General features: G+C 48.1%; 3 non-coding genes across 3 annotated transcripts; 1 reads left to right on the plus strand and 2 right to left on the minus strand.

The window, feature by feature from the left end:
* Window positions 1–3,477: 3,477 nt before the first annotated feature.
* Window positions 3,478–3,551, minus strand: TRNAT-UGU (transfer RNA threonine (anticodon UGU)). Its single transcript has one exon. It is a non-coding gene; the product is annotated as a tRNA-Thr (tRNA).
* Window positions 3,552–8,160: 4,609 nt separating this feature from the next.
* TRNAV-CAC (transfer RNA valine (anticodon CAC)) lies at window positions 8,161–8,233 on the plus strand. Its single transcript has one exon. It is a non-coding gene; the product is annotated as a tRNA-Val (tRNA).
* Window positions 8,234–11,513: 3,280 nt separating this feature from the next.
* TRNAC-GCA (transfer RNA cysteine (anticodon GCA)) lies at window positions 11,514–11,585 on the minus strand. Its single transcript has one exon. It is a non-coding gene; the product is annotated as a tRNA-Cys (tRNA).
* Window positions 11,586–13,438: the final 1,853 nt, after the last annotated feature.

The raw sequence follows: 13,438 nt of genomic DNA on the forward strand, positions 1-13,438 counted from the left end.
TTGTCCCTAACCCATACACCTTATTGGCTTCTATAGGGGGACAGTATACCCATTTTTCAGTCCTTGATCTGAAAGATGCTTTCTTTACCATCCCAGTTGCCACCCCATCACAGGAGATCTTTTCCTTCGAGTGGGAGGACCGAAAAAGGGTTAAAAAGCAACTTTGCTGGACAGTGTTGGCCCAGGGATTTAAAACCTCTCCCACCCTTTTTGGCCAGGCTCTGGCCAGGGACCTACAGGAGTGGGGTAATGAGGAGGCTCTCCTTCTGCAGTATGTAGATGATTTGTTAATTGCCACTGTGGGCCAAAAACCCTGCCTTAAAGCCACTGTGAGCCTCCTGAATTTTATTGGACTCCGGGGATATCGTGTAGCACGAAGTAAGGCTCAAATTGCCCTCCCAGAGGTACGGTACCTCGGGTTTCACATACGGCAAGGGGAGCGTCAGCTTTTAAGCGAAAAAAAGGAAGCTATCTGTCAAGTTCCTACCCCAAGTAACCGTAAGCGGCTCAGGGCATTTCTGGGTATGGCAGGCTTTTGCAGGATATGGATCCCAGAGTTTGGACTGTGGGCTAAACCCCTGTACGACTGTGTAAAAGGAGCAGATCATGACCCCTTCTATTGGACCCCAGAGGCTGACAGGGCATTTAAAATCCTGAAAAGAAAATTGATGGAAGCCCCGGCTCTGGGCCTGCCAGATCTCTCTAAGCCGTTTCAGTTGTATGTACATGAACGAAGGGGGGTGGCCCTAGGAGTGCTTACACAGCTGTTAGGAGCATGGAAGCGTCCTGTGGCTTATTTTTCTAAGCAATTGGATCAGGTTGCAAAGGGTTGGCCGGCATGTTTACGGGCGGTCGCAGCTACTGCCCTATTGCTTGAGGAAGCCGAGAAGCTAACATTGGGAGGGGTTATGCAAATCTATACTCCCCATATGGTCCGAGCCTTATTGGATGCAAAGGGAGGGCTTTGGCTCACCCAGGCTCGGATTGCTCGGTACCAGGCTAAGCTGTTAGAGAACTCTGAAGTCACCTTACAGCCTTGCCCCTCCCTTAACCCAGCCACTCTCTTGCCAGAAACAGAGGAACAGAAACATGACTGTTTAGAGATCATAGATGTCCAGTACTCCAGCCGTCCGGATTTAAAGGATGTACCTCTCCCAAATGCAGATTATGAGTGGTATACTGATGGTAGCAGTACTGTAATAGATGGGCAAAGGAGGGCGGGTTATGCTGTTGTGACCCTCCATGACACTGTGGAAGCTGAAGGTTTGCCTGCTGGGACCACTGCCCAGCTTGCCGAACTAATAGCCCTGACCCGTGCACTTGAACTGTCAAAAGGAAAGCGGGTCAACATTTTTACTGATTCAAAGTATGCTTTTGGTGTGCTGCATGCTCATGCTGGCCTATGGAAGCAAAGGGGAATGCTGACAGCCCAAGGCTCCCCAGTCAAGTACGGGCCCCAAATCCTCCGGCTCCTAGAAGCTGTACAACTCCCCTCAGAAGTGGCAGTGGTACACTGTAAAGCCCATCAAAGGGAGGATCAAGATGTGGCCAGAGGTAACGCCCGGGCAGATAGAGAGGTTAAGCATGCTGCCACCCTGCCATCCCCTCAGGCTGAGAACGCCCATATGCATGCCCTTATCCCATCAGTAGGGGAACTTCCAACCCCTCAGTACTCTGGGGAGGAGAGACAGCTAACTGACAAACTCGATCTCCGGGAAAAGGAGGGATAGCTCCATTCCCCAGAAGGGAAGGTCCTCTTACCAAAGGGCCTAATCCGGCCAGTGCTGCAGAAACTACATCAAACCACTCATGCTGGCAGGGAAGCACTTATCCAACTAATGGGAAAATATTTTATCACTTCCGGACTCCGACCCCTGGCTGCCCAGGTACAAGCGGACTGCTTAGTCTGCCAAAAGAATAACCCCCGACCGGGACATCCTGTGCCACCAGCTGCCCTAGAACCCACTCCGGGCCCTGGACAAGTGTGGCAAATAGACTTTACTGAGTTCCCCGGACCCAAGGGTTCAAATATCTCCTTGTTATAGTGGATCGGTTCAGCGGATGGCCGGAAGCCTTCCCATGCCGTAACTGCACTGCCAGGACAGTGGCCCTCAAGTTTGTTAAGGAGCTCATTCCTCGCTTTGGACTCCCCCCTCTCGGCACTGGGTGCCGGCAACAAAACGAAGAATCAAAATCACAGTCCACCTGTGTATGGGCCTGCTCTCACTAGGATAGTTGGAGGCCTTGTTCTTAGGCTAAGCCCTTTGGCTAAGCAGCAGGGGCAGCCATAAGCTGGGAAGCGTACGGTCACCTTGTCACATCCCAAACCAGACACACTGAAATAAGGTGGTATTGAGCGGTTAGGAAGAAGATCCTGTCCAGAGAGTGCCCATCACCACTAGATAAAGGAACGGATCTTAAGATGGTTAAAGAAAACTTAGTTTGCCAGCATCCTGTCTGGCAAGAAATCACTTATCAATGGTTGTGGTTGTGAAACCCTCATTTCTGTATGTTTTATCTTTATGCCCCCCAGTTTTCTGTTGTTAATCTGTCTGGTTCGCTATTTGTTTCTGTCTGCTGTATAATTAATTTTGCTAGATGTAAGTTAATTAAGGTAGTGGGATATAGTTGGATAGAGAATTATGTTACGATATGTTAGGATTGGTTAGTTAAATTTCAGTAAAACGACTGGTTAAGGTATAGCTGAGAATATTATTATATAAACTGGGGTCAAACAGGAAGTGGAGGGGAAATTGGAATCATGCTTGCTAAGGGGGGAAATGGGAAACAGGGACACAGGCAAGGCTCTGCAGCGTCAGAGCTGGGAAGGGGGGTACAGGGTAAATGCTCTGTGGCATGAGAGCTTGGAAGGGAACACTGGGGAACAGACTCTGTTGGCGTATAGAGATAAGCCCAAGTGGTGTGAAGGGCTCCGAAATATGATTGCTTGGAAACTAACCCCAATAAACATCGCATTGTCTGTGCCTTGGACTTCTGGCTTTTTGCTGCTTGCCTGACAAGAACCAGGGAAGCGGGAGGGTTGAGGGAAAGCTCTTTAAAATGGACAATAGCGTGTCCATAGTGTGTCACGGCATGTTGTTGGCCAAGTGATCACAGCACCTGGAGGGGTTTTGCTACTTGTCACTAGCACAGTATTGTAAGAGGCAGCCCAGATTCAACAGCCGTGCCTGCCAGATGAGTTGCAGCAACCTTTACCTTGTTTCCATGTTCATCTGATGCCTCCTTTCAACACTTGTCACAAAAAGACCTGTTCCTTTTGCAAGCATGGGTATGGCTAGTCAAAGGCGGGTTTCTCCGTGAACAAAAAACAATGACCAAAAGGTGGCACGTTCAGCAAGGCAGCACTGGATGCTGGATCCTGAATTTTCTCTTTATCCAGCAGCTTAATTGGCAAGCTCTCCCACGGTGCCACACTCTGGGACTTCTCCCGTAACTGGAGACAAAAGCTATACAACAAGGCACTACTGGGAGTTGAACCCAGGATCTCCTGTTTACAAGACAGGTGCTTTAACCTACTAAGCCGTGGTGCCTTCCTCACTATCTATTTGCAACTGTTCCCCTTGATGGTCCAAGACAACACCTTCCTATGCCAAAGTACAGACGTTCCCCATTTCCCACAAAACTTGCAGAGCTTGAGTGGGCTGGCTTTCTGTGCGTGGAAAGCCACAGCTGAGTTGACAGAGGGCTTCTAACATGCACTTCTCCCACAAGCTGCTGTGATCCTAGAGTGGTTAGTGCTCTGGGTTTCAGTCACAGCAACTTCAACTCAACTCTGAGTCATGGTACCTTTCCATCAGCTTCAGACTTAGCATTTGCCACTTTCCAAGGCTTCACCACAAGGAAGCTCTCTCCGTCCTGAAGGAGCACTTACAAGGATTGTGCTGTGAGGTCTTTTCTTTTTATGAGAAGAGATACAAAAAGAGGAGCCTAGCAGACAAGCCAGGTTCAGCAAGGAAGAACTGGCAGGCCAAGCCATGATCTCCTGGTTCGTAGGAAGGCTCTTCAGCCAGCTCTTCCCAAAGATCATTATCTAGAGGCCACTTCCCACAGAGAACGATTATGGTTACAGACCCATCTTGAAATTAGAGCAGGATATTTTCAAGCTTTATCTCATCGTAAAGTAACATAATTCAAACATGGCATCACAGAGGGGAAAGCAGTCCTTCATTTGATATCTATTGCTACTGATCTCACTGACAAACTTCCTTTTCTCGGTGCTGCTTTGAGCACTTCAGGGAGTTTTTCCTCTTCTCCCTTCCAGCTGTGCTTATGGGACTGCAGCAGCTCCCCAGGTGGCCAACTTTCTTCTTTTGATTACATCCTTCACTTCTTTGGATGAAGCTGTGTGTGCCACCAGCTTACTTCATAGCTGAGACCTCAGGTACAAGCAGCTAGTTACAAAGGCTAAATTCCCATTGCCATCAGTGGGAGGTTATCCTGGGCTGCCAGGGCTGCAGGATGTGGCCCATGATCAGTCAAGCTGCTACAGCAGCTGCGCTCTTATGTGGTGAGTCCGGCAGCCTATTACCAAACTGCTCTGCCATCGCCTGCAGGGTGGCCACACTGGCGAAGAATCTGGCAGAAGAGAGACCCAGGAGGAGAGAAGGAAAATGTCCTCAGCAGTCAAAGCAGGCAGGAGTAGCAAAGACTGAGTATCAGACACACTTTTTCACCAGGACAATAAATGTGTACAACCTCCTGATATGTTCTCAGTTTACTCCCCCTGCCAAGGAAACCCTATTCTGCTCTATTACGCTGTCATGGGATAAAAGGGGAGGTCCTCTCATGGATCAATAACTGGTTAAAAGGTAGGAATAAATGGTCAGTTTTCAAAATGGAGAGAGGTAAATAGTGGTGTCCCCCAGGGGGTCGGTACTGGGATCAGTACTCTTCAACATATTCATAAATGATCTGGAAAAAGGGAGTAAACAGTGAGGTGGCAAAATTTGCAGATGATCCAAAATTACTCAAAGTCCAAAGCAGAATGCAAAGAGTTACAAAAAAACCTCACAAAACGGCGTGAAAGGGCAACAAAATGGCAGAGGAATCTCAATGTTGATAAATGCAAAGTCATGCACATTGGAAACCATAATCCCAACTATACATATAGAATGATGAGGTCTAAAATAGCTGTTGCCACTCAAGAGAGGGATCTTGGAGTCAAGGTGGATAGTTTTCTGAAAACATCCACTCAATGTGCAGCGGCCGTCAAAAAAGGAAAGAGAATCTTGGGAATCATTAAGAAAGGGATAGATAGTAAGACAGAAAAGATCATATTGCCTCAATATAAATCCATGGTACACCTACATCTTGAATACTGCATGCAGATGTGGTCACCCCACCTCAAAGACATATGGGATTGGAAAAAGTTCAGAAAAGGGCAACAAAAATGATTAGGGGTATGGAGCATCTGCCATAGGAGGAGAGATTAATAAGACTGGGACTTTTTAGCTTGGAAAAAAGATGACTAAGGGGGGATATTCTAGAGGTCTATAAAATCATGACTGGTGTGAGTAAGTAAATAAGGCAGTGTTATTGACTCCCTCTCCTAAGACAAGAACTAGGGGCCACCAAATGAAATTAATAGGCAGCACGTTTAAAACAAACAAAAAGAAGTATTTTTTCACACAACCCACAGTCTACATGTGGAACTCCTTGCCAAAGGATATTGTGAAGGCCAAGACTATAACAGGGTTCAAAAAATGAACCAGATATATTCATGGAGGATAGGCCTATCAATGGGTATTAGCCAAGATGCATAGGGATGGTGTTCCTACCCTCTGTTTGCCAGGAGCTGTGAATGGGCGACAAGGGATAGATCACTTGATGATTACGTGTTCTGTTCATTCCTTCTGAAGCACTTGACACTGGCCACTATGGGAAGACAGGATACTGGGCTACAGGGACCTTTGGTCTGACCCAGTATGGCCGTTCTTACGTCCTTATGGCCCTATGCTCCTTTCATATATATTCCTGGGATTCTGCCTTACAATGTGTCCCTGAGATCTCATTCAAAATGCCCCAGACAGGCAAACCCCACTCTGGGATCCTGAAGCCTCTGCCACCCATGTCGTACCTTGTCGCTCATCACTAACCCTTGATGCTGCTCCTTTCTATAGACTGTGAAAAGGGGGGAGGCAGTGCAGGAGCCTTCTGGGGATGCAGATCCAACACTTTGGGAGAGACAGATTGTTTGAGCCATCAGATTGCTGTAAGCCAGGGGAGGCCAACCTGTGGCTCCAGAGCCACTTGCGGCTCTTCAGAAGTTAATATGCGGCTCCTTCTATAGGTGCTGACTCCGGGGCTGGAGCTACAGATACCAAATTTCCAATGTGCTGGGGGTGCTCACTCCTCAACCTCTGGCTCTTCCACAGGCCCTGCCTCCACTCCAACCCTTCCAGCCCACTCCCCTGAGCCTGCTGTGCCCTCGCTCCTCTCCCCTCCGCCCAGAGCCTCCTGTATGCCACGAAACAGCTGATCAGGCGGTGCAGGGAGGGAGGAGGAGACACTGATCGGCGGGGCACTCGGTGGGTGGGAGGCGGTGAGAACTGGGGGGGTGGAGTTGATGCAGGGCTGCTGACATATTACTGTGGCTCTTTGGCAACATATACTGGTAAATAATGGCACCTTCTCAGGCTCAAGTTGGCCACCCCTGCTCTAAACCATGCAGCCTCCCCATAAAACAGGGGCCTTTTCCAGCCCTGAGTCTGGGCTACCGGGTTCTCTCCCACAGGGCAGGGTGCCCACAGATTACAGCCTGAAAATAGGCATGTGAAACTAACTCCTGTTCTCCCTGACAGGCTTCCCCTAGATCAAAAGGCACCCCAGGCAAGAAGCGTCTGCGATGCCCCCCCTCACATGTTAAACTTTGGAATATTTTATTTTTATTGCATTTGCAACTCATTTTATGATTTTGATGCAGAATTTGTATGCATGATTTTCTCTGTCATATAAGATGATACATTTGCAGGCTAGGATCTGTACATCTGTTTTTATTCATGCCAGAAATAATCAAATACAAAAGTTTATTTCCTTTAAGCATATAGATTTTTTTTTTTAATTTTAACATTAACTGAAATGTACTAAGATCTAGAAATTGAATGGCCACCAACACAGGGTGGACCAGTCTTAACTAGTGTTACAGTGAGAAACAATGTTAGACTGTTAACCCGAGTCCTTTAGTTCAAAGGTCACTTTCTCGACTTTGTCCTCATGAACTGAAGCGCAGCATTAGAGATGCAAAGACTGGCTAATGGCATTTTCAAGTGATAAAATAACAAGTGATGTCGGTCTCTCATTGGCCATCATAGACTGAATATGTTTCAATGAGCCTGAGCTTCAAGGTCCACCTCCTTCCCCTGTGCTGCTGGGCACCAAGTCCCTGGTGGCCAGTAGGTAAAGCCGGGAATACAGGGTGGGGTGCCAAGTGGCAGCAGGACTCTTGCCAGCAGGGTTCAGCTGCCCAACTTCCTCCCAGTGCCGCTAGGCCCCAGTCACCTTCAGCCACCAGGTAACCCGGGAACTAAGGCAGGAATGGGGTGAGGAAGCAAGTCAAGCTGAGCAAGGCAGGCAAAAATTCATCTTGCCTTAGTGGGCCACTCACAGTGAGGTCCTTTTTGTGTGCCATGGCTGACAAAAACATCCCAGACAGAGAAACAGCAGGCCAAAGAGAAACCTTGTAACTCTCAAAGTAGCTCAGCCAGGAGCGCATTAGACTGAAGATTTAAAGGTCCCTGCTTCAATCCCAGGCTTCAGCATGTTGTTTTGTCCCTTTGTGTGCAGGGGTGGGCTGTTTTCTGGAAGTGCAGCGGTGCCTTTACCCGCCGTGAGTCCCTCATTTTGGGCTCTGCAGCAGGAAAAAGCAGCATGGGCTTGTGCACCCAGGTGGCCCACCTGAGCTTTTTTTCTTCTCTTCCTCTTTCTCAGCAAGGGAAAGAAAAAGAAGCTCTCCTTTCAAGCTGGAGTCACAAGGGAGACATAAAGACGACTTCCTGAGCGCCGGCTCCAGTCCTTTGCTCTCCCAGCGGACCTACCAAAGGGCTGCCGCCACTTTCTCTAGGTCTGCCCATCACTGTGTGCCAAGGTGAGAGCCAGCCAAGTGGATAGAATTTGAAGGGAGGGGCAGAGCCCTCTGACAGAGTTTCTGTAGTGTAGTGGTTATCACGTTTGCCTCACAGGCAAAAGGCCCCTGGTTCGAAACCAGGCAGAAACATGATGGTTTACTTTTTCTGGCACTCCTACTTCTACCACTGGCCTGTCCCTGGGGTAACCCCGACCCCCGCAGGACAGAGGGTGGTGAAATGAGCTGAGAAATCTAGAGGGTCTAGGCCAGTCACCTTTTGGAGCCTTGTGGCTTGGCCTCCTCTGCCCTTGGACGTTGGCCTGTGGAGACCGGCTCTTCCGGCTGCCCTCCTTTGCCTGACTTGCCAAAGGAGGGAGTGAGGCAGGAATAGGGCAAAAGAGGAAAGTCATGCTGAGGAAGGCAGGGCAGAAGCTAAGTGCCTCAGTGGGGTTAGCAGAGCGTCACCGTTCGTTCTACCAAAGCCAGGGGCGGTGCGGTTGGCTGCTGGGAGGTAGAATCCTGTGCCTGCCTCCTGGTTTCCCAGGGATGGCTACTTGCAGTCCTGGAGAAGAAGGACGGTTCTGGGTGAAAGGAAGACAAGCAAAGCGGAGTCCGAGTTTGTGTGCGCCCGTGCTCTTTTCTGGCCAAGATGGGGGTGTGGTGATGGGCTTGAGAGGCTACCTGCCACACATGGAGCGGTGAGAACCACTCCTCCTTTGTGGCCGACCCGGGGGCGTGATTGACGGCTTTGGAGGCGGGGGTTGGGCTGGCTGTGAGCACCTGGGATCCCTTCTGAGGGCCGAACCCATGGTAGTGTGGTTGGCTGCTGGGAGGTAGAATCCTGTGCCTGCCTCTTGGCATCCCAGGGACAGCTACCTGTAGCCCAGAAAAAGAAGCGGAGTTCCGGGTGGAAGGAAAAGAAGCAATGGTTAAGCCGAGTGGGATCCTTTCTAATCAAGATAGTGTGCTGTGATGGGCCTGGGAATTGCCTGTGAGCAGGGGGTGGACATGTTCCAGTGAGAACCGCTGCTCCTTTCTGGCCTTCACTGCTGTGCCAGTATACAGGGTGAATAAGCCTGGAGTTTCTTGAGCAGATGGTGTCGTTTCTTCTGGTAATCCTCAGTGGGATCAGAGGATAATGGCTTGTAGAATGTGGAGTTAGAGAGCTGCCTAGCAGCCTCTTGTTCATATTCCAACTTAGTCGTGATGACGACAGCACATCCTTTCTTAGCCTTTTTTATTATGATGTCAGAGTTGTTCCAGAGGCTGTTGATTTCTATTGTGTGTATACAGGAAGGTTTGAATGTGTAACAGGTACGTTTGGTAAAGCTTAGCTATTTTATGTTTGTAACAGGCTCTTGCCCACCTCCAGCAGAGTTTTCAATCACCTACTATGGCAACTTACCAAATGTCATGCAAACTAGTCCATTCCTCCCCATAGTCAATCTCTTACCAGAAAGTTAGAATGAGGCAGAGAACTGGGAAAGTATCACAATAGGAATACATTAAAAAGTGAGATTAATCAAAGATGGGATGCAGACAGAGCCTGTTCTATAGCTGGTGAAGTGACAAGGACACACTCCCACTCGTGCTGGTTCTGAAATAACAAGAGAAGCAGGTCAAAGAGAATGAGCTCATGTGGGAGCTCTAGGCAGCTGCCCTGTCAGTGCATCACACACCTGGGAGGTGTTACACAAAACACAGCACTTCCCCTCTGGAAGAGAAACCCTTCCCCCCACTGCCACCACTTCATGATACTATCCATGGGGCTGTTTGTTCTGCAGGACTTTGATCTCTCTGGGTGGTCCATGGTGATTCATAAAAGAGCCATTAGGGGAGCAGGAGTCATCCCAATAGAAATCTCTTCACTTCTTTCTCAGTGCACCTTCTTAGCCTTGGCTTTGGGTGCTTTGAAGTTGGCTCTCCAGTCTTGATGTTAGGTGGGATCTTGACCACCTTCTGGGGCTTGGCAGATTACACCTTTTGAGGGCTTTTCTCTGCCTTTTTGGTCCCCCCTGCAGTCACCGCATTCTGATGATTATTCCTAGACATGGGCGTGGTGGTCTTCCTGCGGATCTTGGCAGCTTTAGCCAGCTTCTTGGTGGCTATTTTCCTGCTCAGAGCCACTGTCTTCTTCTCATGCCATATCCTTGTCCTAGCTGCTGGTTGAATGTGAAGGAGCCAAGGCGCTGGTGACTTTAGCCTGCACCAAGTTGCCTTTGCTCATCAGACTCCTGAACCCCAACTGGATGTGGTTCTTGTTCTTCTGCACAGCATAGCTGTTAGGGGGCTTATTCCTTCACCCACTTCCTTCTCTGGTCCTTCTCACATGAACAGAGAGCAACAATACCCAAAGTCCAAAGGTGCAAACAATTCGATGTTTATTGGGGTGAACTTCCAGCAAGCAGGATTCCAGTTTCCTTCCTTAGTGTCCCCCTTCTCAGTTCTGACACCACCGAGCCTTACACCTGTGTCCCTGTTCCCATTTCCCCCTTTAGCTAAATATGATTCCAATTTCCCCACCCAGGAGTTCGGCTTAGCTATACCTTAACCAAGCATTTTCCTGAAATTTAACTAACCAATCCTAAAATATTGTAAGATGATTATGGAACCAATTATATTCCACCACCTTAATTAGTTTACACCCAGCAAAATTAATTATACAGCAGACAGAAACAATCACAGAACTAGACAGAGATGATACAGACAAACAATAGGGAAATGGGGACTACAGTGATAGAACAGAGACAGAAATGAGGATTTCACATCCCAGCTATTGATAAGTGAGTTCTTGCCAGACAGGATGCTATCAAACTAAGTTTCCTTTTACATCTTCTGGGCACTTCCCTTTCTCTGGAGGCGATAGGCATTATCAGGACAGGATTGTATTACTATCAGCCCAATAGCACCTGATTTCAATGTGACTAGGTTGGAATGTGAGGAAGAGACCTTTCACTTCCCAGCTTATGGCTGCCTCTGCTGCTTTGCCAAAGGCCTTAGCCCTAAGCACAGGGCCTCAGACTGTCACAGTAAGAGAAGGCCCTTACACTGGCAGACAGTGATTTTGATTCTTTCTTTTATACCTCTAGAACTAGCCAAGTGATAAGAATACACCTAAATTCTTAGAGTACAGGCCTTTACAGACAGGCCTGAATATCTATATCCTAACAATAGCCCCTGGAGAACAGGGATCTGCAAATGTGTATTCATATTATACCTTTGTTTAATTTATGAAAACATAAACTAGACACAGAGGACTGGAATGATTTCAGTTGATAGCCAGGTTTGCCACTTTTTTATAAATTTGCACCATGAAACGTTGAGGGTTTACATTCATTTCAAGAATCCTCATACAGTGGAATTCATGAACATAATGGAGAATGGAAATGAAAATGTTTTCCTTTTTTTTTTTTAAAAAAAAGCGCTTGTAAGAGGGCACTTGAATTTGAACCACAGACCACTTGATTTGCAGTCAAACACTCTACCACTGAGCTATACCCCCATGACAACAGTGGGCTGGAGTCATGATCTCCAGGACTTTGAAGGACAGACCCTGCTTCAGGGAGCTCCTTTCCTACTCCCAGACCACAGGTGGTTTTAATAATGGGGTTTGATTAAACTTCATAAATGTGGTAAACACCACAACTTGCACACCCAATGACACAGCTTCTCCCACTGACATTGCTCCCACCTCCTGGGGAAGTGAATTAACTACACTGACAGGAAAACTCTCTCCCATGGTAAGGAAAAGTTAGCACATGTGACTCCATTTTGGTTTGGGGCCCACCATTGTCTAAAAGCAAGCACATCGTGCACGAGGAGGAGTGTTCCTTAGATACTGCATTCCTGTGAAAATCCTCCTCCTTGTCTCCAGCCTGTCTTGACTCCCGGTATCTATTCTTTGTCTGTCCCTAACTCCCTATCTCCTGGCCTTTGATGTGAGGCCTCCCATCCTGATAATAAAAGTTACTGATGCATGGCTTTGGGACCATGCTGTGTAATTAACATACTAGTTTAGCGGGAGGAATGCACCAAGCAGGGATAGGTGGTAGATAAGAAAAGGGTTTGCTTATAGGCTAAGGTTTCCGATGCACGAGGGCAACATGCTTTGCTAAAAAGTATATAACCTTCGTACAATCTGTATTCGGGGTCCCCTTCTGGCTAGCAGGGGGGCACCACGCTTGAGCATAATAAACTTGGTGTTTTTTGGGAACTCTGCAGTTGTGGACTTTGTTTATGTGCCTCAGGCTAGATTCAAACTGTGCGTGACCTATCAAGTATAATTTGTAGCAGTTGTGTGCATGTCCTACGAGGTGTAATTCGCAGCATTTGTGTGCATGTCCTATCAGGTGTAATTCGCAGCAGTTTTGGCGACCACGAAGGGACCCTAGGTTAACCCCGAGAAGCGAGACCGCACTCCTCCTCTCAGACAGCTCCAGCCGGCACAGGGTGAGTTCACCTTTGAGAACTCCGAGCGGGGGAGGGTGTGAGCCGTCCCATAGGCGATAAGGTGGCACATTTGTTGTCCTTTTGGTAGCCCATTATGGGTTCTGGGCAGAGTGTAAGTAAGGGGAGCCCTTTGGCTGAAATTCTCGAGAATTGGGAGAATATTTCTGGTACCTATGGGTTAGGTAAAAAAAAAAAAAAAAGCTGTAATCTTGTGCGAGGTTGAGTGGCCAGCACTAACAATTCAAACACCTTTTGAATGACCACCGGATGGTTCCTTTGCTGGGGAAAAATTTACAGCGCTTAGGAAAAGGCTGAAGAACAAAGCTCCAGCCCAGATGGATTATTGGTATGTATGGGCAACTGGGCTTATGCACATGCAAAAGGATGTCCTCTTTCCTCCTCCTTTTCTTATTCATCTCAGGGGTCTCCAGCCCCGCTCTGTGCTATGCCTGCTTCTGCTGCTCCTCCGGCTTACCCTCAGCTTTCTGACTTATGCCTGTCACCTCCTTGCTTGCCAATTTGCCGTGCGTTCTGTCCAGGTGACAAGCCCCACGGGGGAGGACTTGGGTAGCCCTTGTGAGTGAGAATATTTAAGAGAAGAGACCAGGAGGGCTGGGGGGCTAGTTAAGAAGCCCAAGCTCCTTGTTAAATTGGTTGTGAGTGAAACAAAGCTGGTGCTGATGGAAGGGACAGTTCAGAGAGAAAAACAGGATCGGGCCCAAGCGGGCAGGCAACAGAGAGAGATTGGAAAACAGGTTGAAAACGTGGAGGTCATAGTGGAAAAAGAGGAGTAAATAATTACAAGAATGGGAAACGTAAATCCCGGAATAATACTTGAAATGGTAAAATCTGAGTTAATTGGGTGTCGTTTTGGGAAATAAGCAAGTGATTTAAGAAAGAAAAGTG

The sequence above is a fragment of the Eretmochelys imbricata genome, chromosome 28 (genome assembly GCF_965152235.1).
Source record: "Eretmochelys imbricata isolate rEreImb1 chromosome 28, rEreImb1.hap1, whole genome shotgun sequence".
In the NCBI taxonomy this organism is placed as follows: Eukaryota; Metazoa; Chordata; order Testudines; family Cheloniidae; genus Eretmochelys; species Eretmochelys imbricata.